Below are 20,956 nucleotides of genomic sequence, written 5' to 3'. Positions count from 1 at the left end.
GGAGGACTGGCTGATTGGGCTGACACCTATGGTCTCTTTGATCTATGGCGCTGGAAATTCCCTCAAGCTAGAGAGTACACATGCCATTCTTCATCTCATAGAACCTTCTCCCGCATTGACCTTGTCTATGTGGGGGGACCGGTTCTCCCTAAAGTGAGGGACGTTAGAATCCTCCCACGAGGTGTTTCGGACCACGCTCCGCTCTTATTAGAATTGGACCTTTCGCTGGACCCATCAGATAAAATCTGGCGTTTGTCCAGATACTGGGTCTCAGACATGGAGGTGGAACCGAGATACAGGGAGGAGATGGACTCATATTGGACGATAAACACAGATACAGCCTCGGCCTCTTCTGTATGGGATGCCTTTAAGGCATTTTCTAGGGGACAATATCAGCATATAATCTCAAGGGTCCGTAGGGAGCGTAGGAGGGAGCTGACCAATCTGGAAGCGGAAACGACAAGGCAGGAGGCAATATATATTAGATCGCCGGACCCACAATCCTATGCCCGGTTACAGTCCCTTTTGCGAGAGACTCTCCTATTAAGGACAGCTTTGACGCAAAAGAAAATCCTAGATCAAACTCAGAGGATATTTGAGCAAGGAGAGCGGACAGGCCACTTGCTGGCTTGGCTCTCCAGGGAACAAACCATGGGAATGTCTATAGGGCAGATTCGGGCGGCGGACAACTCACTCCTCTCCACTCCAGCCGAAATCAACCGCGAATTTCTCTCCTTTTACCAAACGCTATATACATCCAGGGTGTCCTATGTACCCGACGAACTTGCGGCCTACCTAGGGAATATAGACATCCCTGTACTCACCCCAACATATGCCGATAAACTAGATGCCCCTATAAAAATTGAGGAAATTCAAAAAGCGCTTAAAATGATGCAAACAGGCAAGACACCGGGACCAGACGGTTTCCCGGTAGAGTTTTACAAACTTTATGCAGAACAATTAGCCCCTAAGCTCCAAACATTTTTTTCCAAATCTATGGAGGAAGGCTGCCTTCCAGATTCCATGCACGAGGCGGTGATAGTCGTTATCCCCAAGCCGGGGAAAGACCCGACCCTATGCTCCTCATATAGACCCATATCTCTACTCAATGTAGACACAAAAATTCTCTCCAAGGTCCTAGCAAATAGACTGAACACAGTAATCACGGCCTTAATACACCCAGACCAGACGGGGTTTATGCCCGGGAGGGGTACAGATATAAACATTCGTCGCCTACACACACACATAGCAATCGCCTCCTCGGAGGGGGGGGGCGTGGTGGCCTCACTCGACGCCGAGAAGGCCTTCGACTCGGTGGAGTGGGGCTACCTATGGGGGGTCCTTGATAGGTTTGGGTTTGGTCCCAGATTTCTGGCTTGGATCCGTTTGCTCTACTCTCATCCAACAGCCAGGGTCCGTACCAATGGGTCCCTCTCTGAGGCGTTCACACTAGGGAGGGGCACGAGGCAGGGGTGTCCGCTGTCCCCGGCGCTGTTCGCCCTAGTGCTGGAGCCTTTGGCCACCCTTCTGAGGGCGGATGATTCAGTCAAAGGGATCCGAGTGGGTCCTTTGGTAGAAAAACTCTCCCTGTATGCCGATGACTCCCTCCTCTACTTAGCGGACGCCTCTGCCTCTCTAAAAGCAGCCTTAGAAATAATTAACAAATTTGGCCACTTCTCTGGTATTAAAATTAATTGGAACAAATCAGTCCTTTTTTCCTTAACCCAACAATGCCCCTGATAGATACTGGAACTCCCTTACAGTGGACGCAGGACTTCACATACTTGGGGGTGAGAGTGGGGAATGATCTTTCTGGTTACATAGAAAAGAACATAAGTCCGGTACTTTCTCAGCTTCAGCAGAAGTGCTCCACCTGGAAGACTCTCCCTTTGACCCCAGTAGGAAGGGGAAATCTCTTAAAAATGATCTTCCTACCAAAATTTCTATATTATTTTAGACAAACCCCAATACCAATTCCCAAATCTTTCTTTCAGCGGTTGGAAAACATAGTGGTCTCATTTATTTGGGCAGGCAAATCGCCGAGAATAGCGAAACGCATACTATATCTCCCGTTATCTAGGGGTGGTCTGGCATTGCCCAATTTTCTGGTTTATTATTGGGCAGCAGTCTTAGTAATGGTGCGGTGGTGGTTTTCTCAATCCCCATTTAACCCAGCAATTAAACTGGAGGCGGCCCTCCTGGGGTCATATGCAGCCCTGTCTAATCTGCCATATAGGGGAGTGAGGGCTAGTAATGCGGTTACGGGCCCTATGAGAGCTACCATCCAGGTGTGGAAATCCTCTAGAGCTGCTCTCCTGGAGCAAACCTGTATCTCTCCACATACCCCACTATGGGCTAATCCTATGCTCCCTCACCTACTCACTATCCCTGATCCTGCGAGCTGGGCTAAGAAAGGTATTGTTACATTGAAACACGTCATCAAAAGGGGGACTGTGGTCCCGTTTCGGGAGCTACAGTCGTCCCATGCGGTGCCAGCATCCTTCCTATTTAGATATCGGCAGCTACACCATGCTCTTAAAGCCCAGTTTCCCTCCCAGGTGACGCTTCAACCAGACCCAATTGAGCGTCTCCTGATTTCGGGTGTACTGGAGAAACCTCTTTCATCCCTATATCTCCACCTTACAGTGGCGCACGATGTAAAAAATGACAGGGCAATGGCCAAGTGGCAGGCCGATATCCCCTCCCTAGGGGAGGAGGAATGGGAAGAATGTTTAACCGTCTTCATTCCGTCTATGATTGCGGCTAGAGACAGGTTTATCCAACTAAAATTCTTACACAGAGCCTATTACACGCCACGGAGGTTAGCAAATATCTATCCTGGACTTAGTCCCAATTGCAACAGATGTGGCGTGGAGGTGGGCTCCTTTTTCCATGTTGTCTGGTCCTGTTCTAGGTTACGTCCATACTGGTCCTCGGTAGCAGATACTCTAGGGACAATATGTGGAGTCCAAATACCGCTTGACCCCCTAACCCTACTGCTGAGCCATTTAGATGATATAGAAGGGGACCGTTATGTCAAACTCTGTCTAACCTATTCACTATTCTATGCTAGGAGGGAGATTCTTCTCAGGTGGAAGCAAAAGGAACCTCCATCCATAGAGACGTGGCGGAAATCGATTAATAATGTGTTACCCTTATACAGACTTACTTATGAAAGTAGAAACTGCCCACAAAAATATGATAAAATTTGGTCGAACTGGGTAGATGCGTGCGGATGAGCAAAAGTCGAGGACTGCGGTATTGGAGAGATAATTAGAGCCCATACTTTGTCTGGTGTGGTGAGGTAGGACTGAACTAGTATTGGACCTCCGAGCCCGGAGCTATTAATTCTGGTCATTTGTGGGCTGAGTTGGGATCGATGCTGGCCCCCCCCTTTCCCCCTGGCCCCTCCCCCCCCTCCCCTCCCCCCCCTAGCCCTTCCCTCCCCTTCCCCCCCCCTCTTCTTCCTCCCTTCTTCCCCCCTCTTCTTCTTCCTTTCTTCCCCCTCCTCCCATCTTGCTCCCTACATTTTCCCTCCCCCCTGTCCCCCCCTTTACTTCTGACTAGGGAGACAAGGAACAGCCAATATCGAACAGATTAGATTTCCGCACCCTTCTTTAACTCTACTAAACACATGAATGCATACGATGTTATAACCCATCTACCAAAAGGGGAAAAAAACAAAAAACAAAATGAGAACTGTGGATACACTAAGCACTGTTAGAAGATGACATGTAAATATATTATATATGTATGTACCACTGCAGAACTCTAGCTGTTTATCTGTCACAAGATTTATGTAAGACTTCTGTTAAATCTGTATTGTCTTATTGCTCAATAAAAACCTTTTCTGTTAAAAATTGTATAATGTATGGCCAGCTTAAGGCTACATTCAAATGGGCGGATAGTTTGCTCAGTCAGAGGCAGGTTAAAGCTGCCTCTGAAAGCAACACCACTCTAACATGCAAACTGGCCCTTAGCTGTGACCAATTTGTGTGCGGCCAGAAACTCAGCAGACACATTGGGGTTTATTTACTAAAGGCAAATCCACTTTGTACTACAAGTGCACTTGGAAGTGCAGTCGCTGTAGATCTGAGGGGGACATGCAAGGAAAATAAAAAACAGCATTTTTGCTTGTACATGATTGGATGATAAAATCAGCAGAGCTTCCCCTCATTTCAGATCTTCCCCTCAGATTTAAAGCGACTGCAGTGCAAAGTGGAGTTGCCTTTAGTAAATCAACCCCATTGTCTCTGGATGTCCACTATCTGCATCCCGGCTCAGTCAGGGGCTTCATTCAAGTCTAAATGCTCATGTAGCGGTACCCCTGTAGGGGCTGCTGAAAGTTGTGGCCCACCTGTCACCCTGCCCAGCCCGGCATTCACTTCCCAATCACCTTGGAGACAATGAACAGTCCATGTGCTTTTTTTTTTTTTTTTTTTTTTTTTTTTATAGAGGGATTTGAACTTGGATAGGGATGGGAATATATGGGATGCCCAGTAGAACTAGCAATTGGTTGATTGTATATCAATCAGTTGGGACAACTATATACACTTGGCTACTCCAGTCTCCTCCAGCACTTCTCTTGCTTGCAGACTGTTATGCCGCGTACACACGGTCGGACTTTTCGTCTACAAAAGTCCAACGGACGCCGACGGACTAAAGCTGGCTGGTAATCCGATCGTGTGTGGGCTTCTCCGGACTTTCAGCAGACTTTTTCAGCCTCAAATCCGACGGACTTTAGATTTGAAACATGCTTCAAATCTTTACGTCGTAACTACGACGGACCCCGAAATCCGCTCGTCTGTGTGCTAGTCCGACGGACAAAAACCCATGCTAGGGCAGCTATTGGCTACTGGCTATGAACTTCCTTATTTTAGTCCGGTGTACGTCATCACGTACGAATCCGTCGGACTTTTGTGTGGTCGTGTGTAGGCAAGTCCGTTCGTTAGAAAGTCTGCTGCAAGTCCGCCGAAAGTCCGCCGGAAGTCTGTCGGACAGGCTGTCGGACTTTTGTAGACGAAAAGTCCGACCGTGTGTACGCGGCATTACTCTCTCCTCTCTCTCCCACACAATCCTTAACTCCAGGCACAGCTAGCACATGGTTAGACCCAACTCTAACTCAGTCAGGCCCTAGAAATTGCCATTTGCAGGCAGGGACCGCGGGCCCATTTAATACAGCAAAAAATAGTAATAGTAATGGGAAGTCTAGTGCTAGCTATCCTATGGTGGACTACTGCTCTCAGTAAGCCCTCTCCAGGCCCTGCCAGCCCTCTTGGCTGCAGCTGCCTGACTCCACTGCCTGTGACATCACAGTCCTTACTGCTGGTTCTGCACCCATTCCAGACTCCAGTCCTCTCAGGCATGCCTCCCCGGTCCTTCTGACCATGCCTGTCACTCACCGACCCTCCTGGCCACACACACACTGTTGGTTCCCTCCTGACGACTTGCCTGGCAGTACTAGCTCCTGCTGTCCTTTCTGACTCCTCTCTGTGCCTCCTGTCCAGATCCTTCATGCGTTCTTGAAGGGATCCTTCCTGCACCCGAGTCCCAGCCCAAGGTCACCCCCCCCACACACACTGGGGAGAGCCCTCAAAGGCCCAGCCTAGCACTCCATCCTCAGTTCTTCCACCCAACAACTCCTCCCCAGCTGGGCTGACCCAGGGTTTATTAAGGAGGCCTGCCCCTTGCCAATTCTAAATGGGGATTGGTCAGGGCTCCCTGAGACACCTCAGACAGCTCCACCTCTTATCCCCTCCTCTCTTCTAGAATACTCTAGAAGCCAGAGGGGGGTAACTGAGAAGTGATGCTATCTGTGAGTCACCAGTGTACAACTTGCCAGTGAAAATGTGCAGCAAATTAACAAGACTTACAATTCAACACTGGCACAAATTTGTGGCAAGTTATCCTTGCTATCTGGGTACTGGCCGGATCGGATGTATCTATCTGTGCTTCCTTGTGACACTGTTTGGCTGCCTTCATTTAGCGGGTATTAGTCTCCGCTTGATCAACCTCTGGGTGATATTGTCTGGCATTTAGCTGTGTATAATCAGTGAACGAGGGATTTCCCTCACCAACCAACATCCTACCCAGGTTTTGATCCCCTGTCATACTCATCTTACCAGGATTACTGGAACTCTTTTACCCACCCAGGTGGGACCAGGTCGGGTCCTCATTTAGGGACCCCTTTACAGAAATGTCCATCATCCAGTGGGATAGGTTTTTCTGAGGATTCCCTGACATGGATTAGGCTACTGCATTTGCCCATTGTGGCTGTAAGGTGCAGAGCCTTCCACTCAGGTATCTGAGAATTCCGTTTTTTGGAGATATCCTAGGTTAGGGCTTGGATTCAGGTGTAGTTATCAGGGTACCATATTAGGGGAGTTTACACACAGTTTCCTGGTATCAGCACCGGGAATATAAGTGTGTGTGTGTGTGTGTGGGGGGGTTCTTAGCGGTCCCACACATGTGCAAGGGGAAAGAGGGGATGGAAATGGGATTATTTTTGTATATGTGTCTTGGCAGGTGGAAAGGTTGATTTTTTTTCTATGGGGGATTGTGGGATTATGTGGGGGAGGCGAGAATATTTTTGAGCTGTTTTTGTGGTGCTAACTTTTTATTCAATACATTTTGAGGAGATAACCCATGGGTGTGCACATAGGGTTGCCACCTTTTCTTTAAGCCAAACCTGAACTCTTTTGCAGCACAGGGCAATATTTTATTCTTTTGCAGTAAACACTATAGGATTATAAAAGACCTTGGATACATTTGGGTGCCCCAAGGAGAGTAGTAATATAGCGCACAGAGAGCGCCTTGGCAAACAGTGGGTGTGGCCAAACTGCTCTTGCTGACATTATCACCCCACCCTTCAGTCACACCTGCCCCCAAACAGCTGCCCGCAGCTCCCGGACAGCAACAGATTTGTGTATGACTATCTCGGTTATTTGGGGAGCCACAGCCTGGTCTGAATAGTGTGTCCTGGTTTCAGGTGGACTGAAACCCGGACACATGATTCAAAACCAGAACTGTCCAGGAGAATCCTGGACAGGTGGCAACCCTATGTGCATATTCTTTTATTTTTTATGACAGTTTGCCTTTTGTGTATACACCCTACCATTATTCATGGAGGTACCGTGATATATGTAACTTTCCAGGCTCCCAGTCTGTTTTTTCTTTTATTTTTATTTTTTCCTGTGAGTCACCACCCTACTCTGCGCCACTCCCAGCCCACAAAGATCAAAACAAACAGGCCTAGCTTCTAGCTAGGCCTGCCTAAATTTACCTGTACTCACCAAAAATCTACCTCTAGCACCTACCTAGGTAGAGGGTGCTACACTCAGATGAACCGTTATATGCAACCAGTTAAAGCGCCAGCCATACGGAGTACAGATCTGACAGCTGCCATTGACAGCTGCTGCTGTTCACACGCATTAGGGTTGATTTACTAAAACTGGAAAGTGTAAAATCTGGTGCAGCTCTGATTAGAAACCAATCACTTCTACCTTCAGCTTGTTCAATTAAGCTTTGACAAGAAACCTGGAAGCTGATTGGTTTCTAATCAGAGCTGCACCACATTTTGCACTCTCCAGTTTTAGTAAATCAACCCTAATGTGTGTGTTCAGTAGCCAGGGTCTTGATGGCCTGTATCTTGCCAAAGCCAGAGTTAAATTTTCAGATGTAACCTCAGCCAACATTGGACTTTGCTGGCACAGGTATGCTGGAGCAGCCACAAGCCTGTAGTACGGATTAAGGTTATTAGGGATGTCTGCACTTTATCTTGGACTGTCCACTGTCAATGCCATCATGTTAATTTATTCTTTAGGTAAAGCTTCCGAAATTTTGCCTTTGCCTGGCCCGAAGTTACAAAAGGGGTGTAATGTAAGTAACAGGCACATACAGTCTACGGTCTGGGTCACTACACACAGTGGAGTATGAAGACATGAGTACAAGGAGTTCATAATGTGCGAAGACATAAGTGGTTACCAGATCTGCACCACTGGGCCCCTCATTCTGTACACAGGTATGAAAGAGAAAGAGTAAACTAAAGTGCACGCATGGAGTCTGCGCTAGATGCATGATGGAACCCCGTATTATTACTGAAAGTAGGGTAGCTGTGATAAGCTGGACAGGTGGAGAGGGCATTGGGTCTGCATGTTCCTCCTAAATGCACAAGTGATCATGTAGATGTATATGACATTAAGAGAGTTTACTAGAGTTCGTTCATGTTTGTCATCTACCTTGTCGCGAGCATGGATCAAGCAATAGTTCCTCATATGTATGGCAATGACCCTGTACAAAGTGTCTAGTGTAGCCCAGAAGAACCAACCCTGGGTTAGGTCTCAAGTGACCCTTGCTTAGCGCCCAATGAGGAGGGAAACATGGAAGATGTGACGGCCACCCTATCACCCCAACTGCCCCTTTACAACTATTAGAGTGAAAAAAAGATTAGAAATTCTGTTGAGGTTTTTTAATTCCTCTGTGTGTCCCCACTTCCTTCCACAGTGAGGGTGGTCACCAAGACAGACGTAGTCGCTCTCTAGTATGGTAAAAATCAGCAATTAAACCATGGATACTAAACCTGTGGCCCTCCAGCTGATGTGGAACTACAAGTCCCATGAGGCATTGCAAGGCTGACTCCCAAAATGATGGGACTTGTGGTTCTGCAACAGCTGGAGGGCCACAGGTTGAGCACCCATAGGTTAGACCCTCTGTAAGCTTATTTAATAGTTGATTGGAAAAGAATAGATGGTAAGGGCATCGCTCTGGTCTAGCATTTTATTGTTGTCTGCATCCTCTTTGGGGAGATTTCATCCTGTCCCAGAAATGCAACAGGAAATCAGAACTGTGCCTTAAGTGAGGATAAATCCAGCCCTTGACAGCTGTCATTAGAATGGTCATTGGGAGATTTCCTCTTTGCTTTTTTAGTGACAGATGCAAAAATATTATCATAACAGGTCACCATAACAGAAAGTGAGAGTGAATTTACCCAGTGGATTTAGGGGTAGTAATAAATCTTCCTTACCATACATTAGTGCTGTGTGCTAATCATGAACTCCAAGGACACAGGTGCACCAGATTCAGTGTGCACCAGTTACAGTAAATCCCCCTCATGTGAGTGTTAAATGACCACCAGAAAAAAAAATGCTGCACAAGGTTAAAGTATAACTAAAGGCAAAGCTTTTATTTTTTGGATTGTCCTGATCATCAATGTCACCAGGAACTAAAGTGAGGGTAGAATTTTTGAGTAGGATAGGAAGTGAATGTAAATTTCACTGATGAGACACACTGAAAAAAAATGCCAGCGGGTTTAATCCAACAGTTTCCCCCCAAAATGAACAAAAAAGTTTTGGATGCCCATTAACGTGGTGTGTTGTGAAAAGCACACTTAGTTGAGTTTGCTTGTATATTGAGTCTTTCCTGACACCACTATGGCAGCATACTAGTGATAGACTCCGCCTCTCTTCCACTCCCTCAGGACCAGTGAATAGCATAAATTAAAGGCCTAGTTAGGCCCCACCCCATTCTTCTTCTTTTTTCCCTCATACCTCCATGCACCAGTGAAGAGTAAGCAGTACTAGAAGTCTTCACCTTATAACATCTCTCTACTGCATATATCAACTTGCATCAAGTAGGTCTATGAAATAGCTCCCCAACAAAGAGCCACAGAAGTCAGGATATAGTGTAATATCGCTTAATGTTTTATTGCTTAAAAAGAGCACTTACATAGTCCAGCATGAAATCACAGACAATCCGCTCAGGGGGAAGCAGAAACCGATCCGACGCCGGTATAAAACTCACAATGTGCATGGTGCATCTCAGCTGTGCAAGCAATAGCACATTGTGAGTTTTATACCGGCGTTGGACAGGTTTCTGCTTCCCCCTGAGTGTATTGTCTGTGATTTCATACTGGACTATGTAAGTGCTCTTTTTAAACAATAAAACACAAAACGATATTACACTATATCCTGCCTTCTGTGGCTCTTTGTTGGGGAGCTATTTCACATACCTACTTGATGCAAGTTGATATATGCAGTGGAGAGATGTTATAAGGTGAAGACATCTACATTTGTATACCCGCAGTTATCAACTGTCACTCAGTATGAGCAGGAGTATATGGTGGTGGCTGAAGAGGGAGAATCTGATGAAGTGGCCCCGTTAGAACCATTGGACTAGATCACAATTACTATTCATCTCGGCAAAGATAGCCTGGAAGGCACACTGCGATAAACCGTCGGTTCAGTCCAATGGGAGATTCCCAGCCAAGTGGGGTAGTCTTAAATATCCTAGAAATCCAAGCAGCTTCTTTAGCACCTTTCACCTTACTACACAGAATCAAGGGAAGATCAGTCTCTCTGCAGTTGAACAACTAGGCAGCAGTTGCCTATACTCATCATCAAGAAAGAACTTGTGGCAATATGCTATTAAAAGAGGCGAACCCTACGCTGTCGGGGTCAGGAAATGACCTGCAAATTCCAAAAGCAGTTTACCTCCTAGGAGACTTGAACACACAGACAAACTGACCATCATGCGAACTTTCCAGAGCATGAGTGGGCCCTACACTGTAGGTCTTCTATGAGCTGGTCCACAGGTGGGGCCAACTACAGACCGATTACATTGCTTCTCACAGCAATTTTAAACTTGGGAGGATGTCTGAATCAGTTCCGCACCCCAAGGCAGAGGGGACAAATGCCTTGATTTTCTCCATGGATCTGCGATCTAGCCCATATATTTTTTCCAACAACATTTATCGTTATGAGATTCCTCTTGAGGCTGTCGAGAGTGAACATGGTAGTCATATCCATTCCTCCATTTGACAATGAGGGCCTTGAGTTTTCGTGGCCATTCATCTCATGAGACAGAAGCCAATTTCCCTTTGCACATACGTAGGCTATGGCTGCAAACAAGACAGCTGATAGGGGAAGCTTGAGAACCTAGCCTGCTCAAGAATGATCTCTACCTTGTGGAGTGTGAGAAGGCACTTTACTAACAACATCTATGCAAAAATATGGAACAAGTTTGCGTTATTTCTCAGCAGGGCGAGATATTGATACTACTGCACCTCCGGTGACAGCTGTTCTGGACTTCTTGTAGACCAGATTAGACATGAGCCTTAGACTATATTCCTTGAGATTACAAGTGTTGACTAGGTTGGCAATAACAAGGCTTAAATGTGGCAGAAATCCTTTCGTTGCACAAATTTTGAAGACAGGAGGTTTCGACCACCACGAAGGAGGTTCTTTCCCAGTGGAATCTATCGGTGTTGCTGGATTTCAAATCAGTTCAACCATTTGCATCAACAGAACAGTGTTCAGTTTAAGACATTACCTACTAGGCAGTATCTATTGCAAGATCTTCAAGAAGAAGGATGTCTGAGATTCAAGCTCGGAGAGCTTCAGAAAAATATATTATTTTATTTCCAGGTGTAGAATTGCGTCCGGTAGATCATCTTGTATCAAGGGTAGCAACAGCCCTCCATCTAACAGTCATCTGGGCATTGCCTAACTTCCCACAGGAGGGTCACACAAATTGGACGTGTACAGAACTTGAAGTCCCTATCCACAATTGCCTTTTTCAGACCATGTAATAAGCCTTTCATCTTTCCAGCTGGAATTCATCAGGGAAAAGAAGCTGCCTCCTGGACTTAGTAGGTTTGGTCGTGCATATAGGGTGAGGGGTCGTGAACCTCCTTCAGCAGTGGATACATACTCTCCCAGAGCGGTTTCAGTCTCATGGTCTGCCCATTCAAATTCGTATATGGAATCCATCTGCAGGGAAGTATCATGGTCGCCCCAGGATACCTTTTCAAGCGGTATGGAGTAGATCAAGGGGTCTTGCCATTAGTGGACTGCGGAAGAAGGACTGTTCCGTCTTCTGTCCCATTCTAATTAAAAATTAATGCGACAAGTAGAACCCATCCTGTCAGCTAGTTATTTATCATTAGTATGCTGCCATCGTGGCGTCAGGAAAATTGTATCAAATACTTATCGTAATTTTCCTTTCCTGACGCCAAGCCATAGCAGCATACGCACCCACCCTTGTACGTTTTGGTATGTAGCTAATTACAAAGAATAGGGTGGGGTCTAACTGGGCCTTTAATTTATGCTATTCACTGGTCCTGAGGGAGCGGAGCCTATCACTAGTATGCTGCCATGGCTTGGCATCAGGAAAGGAAAATTACGGTATTTGCTACAATTTTCCGTTTTTGACCTGGATAGTCTGAGAGCACACTCCTATTTGTTCCCTTGCTTGCATTTTCAGGAGTCTCAGGACCTGCACAGCGGTAATGTGCTATATGAAAATATGACACAATTTCCTTTACATTTTATTATTACAGTGGGGAAGATAATTATTTGATCCCCTTCAGATTTTGTAAGTTTTCCCACTTACAAAGAAATAAAGGGTCTAGAATTTTGTAATCATAGGTGTATTTTAACCACTTGAGCCCCGGACCATTATGCTGCCTAAGGACCAGAGGTCTTTTTCCAATTTGGCACTGCGTCGCTTTAACTGCTAATTGCGCGGTCATGCAATGCTGTACCCAAATGAAATTTGCGTCCTTTTCTTCCCACAAATAGAGCTTTCTTTTGATGGTATTTGATCACCTCTGCGGTTTTTATTTTTTGCGCTATAAACGGAAAAAGACCGAAAATTTTGAAAAAAAATGATATTTTCTACTTTTTGTTATAAAAAAAATCCAATAAACTCAATTTTAGTCATACATTTAGGCCAAAATGTATTCGGCCACATGTCTTTGGTAAAAAAAATGTCAATAAGCGTATATTTATTGGTTTGCGCAAAAGTTATAGCGTCTACAAACTAGGGTACATTTTCTGGAATTTACACAGCTTTTAGTTTATGACTGCCTATGTCATTTCTTGAGGTGCTAAAATGGCAGGGCAGTACAAAACCCCCCCAAATGACCCCATTTTGGAAAGTAGACACCCCAAGGAAATTGCTGAGAGGCATGTTGAACCCATTGAATATTTATTTTTTTTGTCCCAAGTGATTGAAAAATGACAAAAAAAAAAAAAAAAAAAAATATTTACAAAAAGTCGTCACTAAATGATATATTGCTCACACAGGCCATGGGCCTATGTGGAATTGCACCCCAAAATACATTTAGCTGCTTCTCCTGAGTATGGGGATACCACATGTGTGGGACTTTTTGGGAGCCTAGCCGCGTACGGGGCCCCGAAAACCAATCACCGCCTTCAGGATTTCTAAGGGTGTAAATTTTTGCTTTCACTCTTCACTGCCTATCACAGTTTCGGAGGCCATGGAATGCCCAGGTGGCACAAAACCCCCCAAAATGACCCCATTTTGGAAAGTAGACACCCCAAGCTATTTGCTGAGAGGCATATTGAGTCCATGGAATATTTTATATTTTGACACAAGTTGCGGGAAAGTGACACTTTTTTTTTTTTTTTTTTTTTTTTTTCATAAAGTTGTCACTAAATGATATATTGCTCACACAGGCCATGGGCATATGTGGAATTGCACCCCAAAATACATTTAGCTGCTTCTCCTGAGTATGGGGATACCACATGTGTGGGACTTTTTGGGAGCCTAGCCGCGTACTGGACCCCGAAAACCAATCACTGCCTTCAGGATTTCTAAGGGTGAAAATTTTTGATTTCACTCTTTACTGCCTATCACAGTTTCGGAGGCCATGGAATGCCCAGGTGGCACAAAACCCCCCCAAATGACCCCATTTTGGAAAGTAGACACCCCAAGCTATTTGCTGAAAGGCATGGTGAGTATTTTGCAGCTCTCATTTGTTTTTGAAAATGAAGAAAGACAAGAAAAAACATTTTTTTTTTTCTTTTTTCAATTTTCAAAACTTTGTGACAAAAAGTGAGGTCTGCAAAATACTCACTATACCTCTCAGCAAATAGCTTGGGGTGTCTACTTTCCAAAATGGGGTCATTTGGGGGGGTTTTGTGCCACCTGGGCTTTCCATGGCCTCCGAAACTGTGATAGGCAGTGAAGAGTGAAATCAAAAATTCACGCCCTTAGAAAGCCTGAAGGCGGTGCTTGGTTTTCGGGGTCCCGTACGCGGCTAGGCTCCCAAAAAGTCTCACACATGTGGTATCCCCGTACTCAGGAGAAGCAGCAGAATGTATTTTGGGGTGTAATTTCACATATTTCCATGGCATGTTTGAGCAATATATCATTTAGTGACAACTTTGTGCAAAAAAAAAAAAAAAAATTTGTCTCTTTCCCGCAACTTGTGTCGCAATATAAAATATTCCATGGACTCGACATGCCTCTCAGCAAATAGCTTGGGGTGTCTACTTTCCAAAATGGGGTCATTTGGGGGGGTTTTGAACTGTCCTGGCATTTTATGCACAACATTTAGAAGCTTATGTCACACATCACCCACTCTTCTAACCACTTGAAGACAAAGCCCTTTCTGACACTTATTGTTTACATGAAAAAGTTTTTTTTTTTTGCAAAAAAATTACTTTGAACCCCCAAACATTATATATTTTTTTAAAGCAAATGCCCTACAGATTAAAATGGTGGGTGTTTCATTTTTTTTTTTCACACAGTAATTGCGCAGCGATTTTTCAAACGCATTTTTTGGGGAAAAAACACACTTTTTTTAATTTTAATGCACTAAAACACGCTATATTGCCCAAATGTTTGATGAAATAAAAAAGATGATCTTAGGCCGAGTACATGGATACCAAACATGACATGCTTTAAAATTGCGCACAAACGTGCAGTGGCAACAAAATAAATACATGTTTAAAAGCCTTCAAAAGCCTTTACAGGTTACCACTTTAGATTTACAGAGGAGGTCTACTGGAAAAATTACTGCACTCGATCTGGCCTTCGCGGTGATACCTCACATGCATGGTGCAATTGCTGTTTATGTTTGACGACAGACCGCCGCTTGCGTTCGCCTTAGCGCGAGAGCAGGGGGCGACAGGGGTGTTTTTTTTTTTTGTTTTTTTTTTCTTTATTATTTTTTTGCTTTTTTAATCTTACTTTTAAACTGTTCCTTTCATATTTTTTTTTTTAATCATTTTTATTGTTATCTCGGGGAATGTAAATATCCCCTATGATAGCAATAGGTAGTGACAGGTACTCTTTTTTGAAAAAATTGTGGTCTATTAGACCCTAGATCTCTCCTCTGCCCTCAAAGCATCTGACCACACCAAGATCGGTGTGATAAAATGCTTCCCCAATTTCCCAATGGCGCTATTTACATCCGGCGAAATCTAAGTCATGAAATACTCGTAGCTTCCGGTTTCTTAGGCCATAGAGATGTTTGGAGCCACTCTGGTCTCTGATCAGCTCTATGGTCAGCTGGCTGAATCACCGGCTGCATTCTCAGGTTCCCTGTTGAGACAGGAGAGCCAGAGAAAAACACGGAAGACGGTGGGGGGGGGGGGGCATTCCCTCCCACGGCTTGTAAAAGCAGTCTAGAGGCTAATTAGCCGCTAGGATTGCTTTTACATGAAAGCCGACCGCTGGCTGAAAAGAATGATACCAAGATGATACCTATACCTGCAGGCATCATTCTGGTATAACCACTCAAAGTCGTGAATGGCGTACCTGAAGACAAAAAAATGGTTAACAATGGTTAACAATAAAGCACAGTAAAGTGTAAATAATTACACACCTGAAAAACAAACATGATAAAACATAATAACAATAACAATAACAATAACAATAAAACATTGCAGAATAGAATACAGTAAAAAAGAGCAGAACAATAGAGAGAGAGAATAGAGAGAGAGAGAACAATAAAACAACAACTATTTTTTTTTATTTCATATTTTTTTTTTTTTTTACACTTTTTTTGGAACTAACTTTTATAACGGTAACCGGTTCCAGGTTCGGGTCTCTCAAAATGCGATGGCATCTTGGGAGACCCTGTGAAAGTGTGCCTAGTCTGTGCAATGCTGTACCCTACGCTAATACTCAACTAGTGAATGGTAGCGTTCAAAACATTCACCAATGCAAGACCAGGATTGTCAGGACAGGAGGGACAATAATAGCGGGTGTCACGCCTATATCCGCGCTCTTACTGCAGACACAACATCTTTTTTGGGGGTTCGTTGGGTAGGGGTACTCGGGAGGACATAAAAATGCCTCTCATGCAGCCGACTGCATTTGGTTGGGGATGTGAATGGGGGAAGTACGGGCGCTGCAGAAGCGGTGGGTTCCCAATTAGGATTGGCGAATGCAGCAGGAAGGGCACTATGGGCACGATGGGCCTGTGTTTGTCTTTTTGGTGGCAGCGGGACACTACTTGTGCTTGCCACCTCACCAGCTTCAACTGCACTTATGGGACTCGCCACGTCACCACGTGTTACTGCAGTGCTGGTTTGACTACGACCGGGGTGTACTAGGCCACTGGCGCTTGCCAGTTCACCAAAACGCTACCAAAAAACGTTAGCGATCGCAGGGATCAGGCCTGACTCTGCGAACGCTGCAGTTATGCGTTTAGTGTTTTGTAAGTGTCAGTGATCGATCGATACTGCACTTGGGTGGGCTGTGCCGGGCGGAGGGGCAAAACGCAGGTGCTAGCAGGTATCTGGGCTGATCCCGCTAACACTGCGTTTTTGGGAACCCTAAACTGCTGGTGACGCTAGTATAGATCTGATCGGATCAGATATTGATGCGATCAGATACTATACCACTAAGGGAGGTGTACGGTGCGTGCGTGGGTGTTAGCGGTACTGGCGCTAATCTGACGCTGCCTGGGGCTGGTGCTTGCCAGTTCACCAAAACGCTACAAAAAAAACTGTTAGCGATCGCAGGGATCAGGCCTGACTCTGCGAACGCTGCAGTTATGCGTTTAGTGTTTTGTAAGTGTCAGTGATCGATCGATACTGCACTTGGGTGGGCTGGGCTGGGCCGGGCGGAGGGGCAAAACGCAGGTGCTAGCAGGTATCTGGGCTGATTCCGCTAACACTGCGTTTTTGGGAACCCTAAACTGCTGGGGACGCTAGTATAGATCTGATCGGATCAGATATTGATGCGATCAGATACTATACCACTAAGGGAGGCGTATGCTGCGTGCATGGGTGTTAGCGGTACTGGCGCTAACCTGACGCCTGGGGCTGGTGCTTGCCAGTTCACCAAAATGCTACCAAAAAAACTGTTAGCGATCGCAGGGATCAGGCCTGACTCTGCGAACGCTGCAGTTATGCGTTTAGTGTTTTGTAAGTGACAGTGATCGATCGATACTGCACTTGGGTGGGCTGGGCGGAGGCACAAAACGCAGGTGCTAGCAGGTATCTGGGCTGATCCCGCTAACACTGCGTTTTTGGGAACCCTAAACTACTGGGGACGCTAGTATAGATCTGATCGGATCAGATATTGATCCGATCAGATACTATACCACTAAGGGAGGCGTATGCTGCATGCGTGGGTGTTAGCGGTACTGGCGCTAATCTGACGCTGCCTGGGGCGACGCATATCACCGCCGGGCGATCAGGGGGCTAAACCTTTATTCGGTAATAAACGGCGGGTGCCCTGACACTATAAAAAATAAACGAACTAACCAGCGTCATCCGTAACGGTTATACGGTGATCAGTGGTGAAAGGGTTAACTAGGGGGCAATCAAGGGGTTAAAACATTTATTAGGTAGTATATGGGGGTCCCTGACGCTATAAAACGCTGACGGCGAACCTAAATATTTACCTCACTAACTAGCGTCACCAGCGACACTAATACAGCGATCAGAAAAATGATCGCTTAGTGACACTGGTGACAGGGGGTGATCAAGGGGTTAAAACTTTATTAGGGGGGGTTAGGGGGGTACCCTAGACCTAAAGGGGGGTAATACTCACTGTCCCAACACTGTAACTGTCACAAACTGACACTATGCAGTAATCAGAAAAAAAAAAAAAAAAAAAAAAACTGCTGGTGTCAGTTTGTGACGGGGGGGGGGGGGTGATTGGGGGGGGATCGGGGGGCGATCGGGGGGGGGATCGGGGTGTTTTGTGTGCCTGGCATGTTCTACTGTGTGTGTGTGTGTTGTGCACTCACATAGATGTCTTCTCTCCTCGGGCCGGAACGGAAAATACCGACCCGAGGGGAGATGACATCACTTCCTTTGCTGCTGTTTAGCATACAGCAGCAAAGGAGTGTTCTCATTGGCCGGCGGCGATCGCGAGGGGGGGGCCACGAACGGATGGTCTCCCCCTCATCACGGATCGCCGCTGGACAAAAGACGACCGCCTCGGGCACCGGGGGGGGGTCCGATCGGACCCCCCACCCGCGGAAGGCAAATCACGTACATGTACGTGATTTTGCCTGTCCGTGCCACTTTGCCGACGTACATCGGCGTGAGGCGGTCGTCAAGTGGTTAAGTGATAGAGACAGAATATTAACCAAACATCCAGAAAAAATACACGATACAAATGTTATAAATTAAGTTGCAGTTCAGTGAGTAAAATAAGTATTTGATTCCCAAGCAAAACATGACTTAGTACTTGGTGGAGAAACCATTGTTGGCAAGCACAGAGGTAAGACGTTTCTTGTAGTTAGTGATCAGGTTTGTACACATCTCAGGAGGGATTTTAGTCCACTCTTCTTTACAGATCTTCTATAGTTAGATTATAGACCCTTCAAGTGGTAAAACTTACAAAATATGCAGGGGATCAAATAATTATTTTCCCCACTGTATATCAATAATCATATAGCAGTTTTTGTTGTTATGGCCCTCTCTTTGGTCCTTTCTGTCACTTTGAGTTTATCAGGTCGCATTGACTCATGCCATCAGTTATCTACTGTAAATGATGGCAAACAATAGTGGACACACCAAAATATTTAAAGGCTAACCCCACTTTTAGATCTTGATACATATTACAACCATATTTAGGGTGTAACTTGTAGAATGGTTGCAAACCGCATTTCATAGCCAACAAGGCAAATTTGTGTTTGGCCCAATGCAGATGCTATGATCAGGCCTCTAGGTTCCTTGCATACAGGGTCTTCCAGCTGTAGTACACCCTGGCATTATAGGGACAGGCTCATTGTACAGCCCTTGGCGGAAGGCAGCCTTTCAAGGCCTATAGCAAGTTTTAGCTGGATGGGGATGAACTTGAGTGGTACCAATGTTTAGAGCCCTATGGGTTCAGGAATGGTCAAGGTCTAGAATGCAGGTCTTCTACATTCTGGACCTTTGTTCCTAAAAGCACAGGGCCATAAATGCTGGTACCACTCAGGTAAGGCCAGTGTTTATATATTTGATTCTTTTTCCCCTTGAGCACATTTTATTACAAGTCACTAGAATTAATTTTGCCTGGATTTAGTGTGGCAAGTGCAGATCTAATTCTTATCAAAATCGCTTTATCTCAGAGCAGCAGTTTCCATTTCCTCTACTTAAGCTAATCCCATAGTTTAGTTACGTAATCCTCCATTGCAACTATCTCATTTAGCAGCATTTGGTAATGTTATGTTTTAATTACAGGTTGAAACAGATCTAGTTTAGCTACTTGGTCATCACATTAATGTAATGAAGAAATAATTAAGCTTCATTCTATTTTTTCATAAACTACGTATAAAAAGTTATTATTTACAATATATTTAAATGAGAATATTTATGTTCTAGGAGGAATGTTACTTCCCCAAACCTGTATCGAACAAGACAATTAAAGTGTGTTTAAAGCTGAATTTCAGGTATGGATTTAAAAAAAAAATTCCACACCTGGAACTTGGCTTAAAGCCAGCCATAGATGAATCAACTTCAGTACAACCAGCCTGCTTATAGATTGATTGAAATTTTAAACAATCTATGGGCAGGCTGGTTGTACTGAAGGCGATCTATCGATTAACTTTAGTGCAACCAGCCTGTCGGATTTTTCTTGTTCGATCAATGCCGATGGCTATAGCCACTGGCAGTAATCATTATCATCAGTATTCTGATGGCTGGGAAACCTCTTCCTTTCAGAACACAATAGCTCAGTAGCAGAGTTTCAGTGTTGATAGATGAGTCAAGCAATTTTCTTTTCTTCAGATGACATGGCAAGCGATCATCCACATCTGGTGGCAAGTGACATGGCAAGCGATCATCCACATCTGGTGGCAGGCGACATGGCAAGTGAGAATCCACATCTGGTGGCAGGTGAAGTGGCAAGTGACAATCCACATCTGGTGGCAGGTGATAGTGGCAAGTGACAATCCACATCTGATGGCAGGTGACGTGGCAAGTCAAAATCTGCAAATGGTGGCAGGTGACATGGCAAGTGACACTCCACATCTGGTGGCCTGCGACAGTGGCAAGTGACAATCCGAATCTGGTGGCAGGCGACGTGGCAAGTAACAATCTGCGAATGGTGGCAGGTGACGTGGCAAGTGACAATCCACATCAGATGGCAGGAGATGTGGCAAGTAACAATCCACATCTGGTGGCAGGAAAAGGTGGCAAGTGACAATCCACATCTGGTGCCAGGGGACGGTGGCAAGTAACAAGCTGCATCTGGTGACAAGCAACGGTGGCAAGTGACAAGCTGCATCTGGTGGCAGGCGATGTGGCAAGTGACATGCCCAGGGCTCCCACTGATTCTGCATTATGGTGAGTTGAAACACTTCATTATATATTACAATGTAACAATAGAAATAATGCGCTTCAATCACCCTGACACCATATCAACCATGGTGCCATGATGATTAAAGTGCCAACACCAGCCATTGCCCGCGAAAAATTGCTTACCACCCACGTGCCCCCCCAGACCAGCAAAAAGGTTGGTGACAGCTGCTATGGGATCTAGCCCCAGATCTTTTGCAGACCTAGCAATGCCCCTGCCTGACAATAGTAATATTAATGTAGTAATTATTATCTGATTTTAGCATCAGCTAAGGTGCTGGTCTTTCTTTGACTTTAGCAGTGATCAGTAGCACTAATCATTCCCTGCCTATAGGGGTGGTCAATCCATGAGTCTGGTAGTGTTGTTCCTTGATCTCCCAATTTCTACAGGTATTGATCATGGA

The sequence above is a fragment of the Aquarana catesbeiana genome, linkage group LG03 (genome assembly GCF_042186555.1).
Source record: "Aquarana catesbeiana isolate 2022-GZ linkage group LG03, ASM4218655v1, whole genome shotgun sequence".
NCBI lineage: Eukaryota > Metazoa > Chordata > Amphibia > Anura > Ranidae > Aquarana > Aquarana catesbeiana.
The sequence above is the reverse complement of the archived record's forward strand: the minus strand, read 5'-3'. Positions refer to the sequence as shown.